Source organism: Lasioglossum baleicum, chromosome 12, assembly GCF_051020765.1.
Source record: "Lasioglossum baleicum chromosome 12, iyLasBale1, whole genome shotgun sequence".
Classification (NCBI taxonomy): Eukaryota; Metazoa; Arthropoda; class Insecta; order Hymenoptera; family Halictidae; genus Lasioglossum; species Lasioglossum baleicum.
In genome coordinates this window covers 9407473-9408077 of record NC_134940.1, presented here as the reverse complement: position 1 = coordinate 9408077, position 605 = coordinate 9407473, and positions in this window count along the sequence as shown.

Below are 605 nucleotides of genomic sequence, written 5' to 3'. Positions count from 1 at the left end.
GATCCCACGATTTACATTTATTTCAATCTCGGCCCCCTGCACCGTGTCCTCGCGATTTGTCCCGTCACCGTCGAAAAGATTCATTTCTACCCTTAAACGTTATTGTCCAGCTATTTCCAGAACGATTAAACTGGCACGACTGTCCCGACGAAAAGATATTTTTGGTATCATGTGAGCCCCACTGAACCATTCAACTTTGTCCTTCAGACATTTGACGTATCTCTAAAAACAACAAAGATATTTGACGTGGCAACGTTAGGTGACTCGCCCTGTATAAAAGAAAGTTTTTATCATGAAAAATTAGCGAAAGATTGCTACGAATCTAACGCACTCGAGGTAGCCTGAGACCCGTTCAATCTAAAAGTCTAATTCTGCAGGTGAAGCAACCTTTTTACCGACCTTCGACCATTAAAATACCCATCGATTTGTTCATTTGCGAATGAGCTCGTCAAACTTCCATCGAAAATCGCCCCACAAGGCCGATTCAGTTTTAATCTTGGACTCGCAGGGACATTCAATTAACCCCAGGATATAAAACGGCGGTTCGTTCCATCAGACACCGTCCTCGAAATCGTTCGACACCGCGCCCGAGGCCTGAGCCCCAT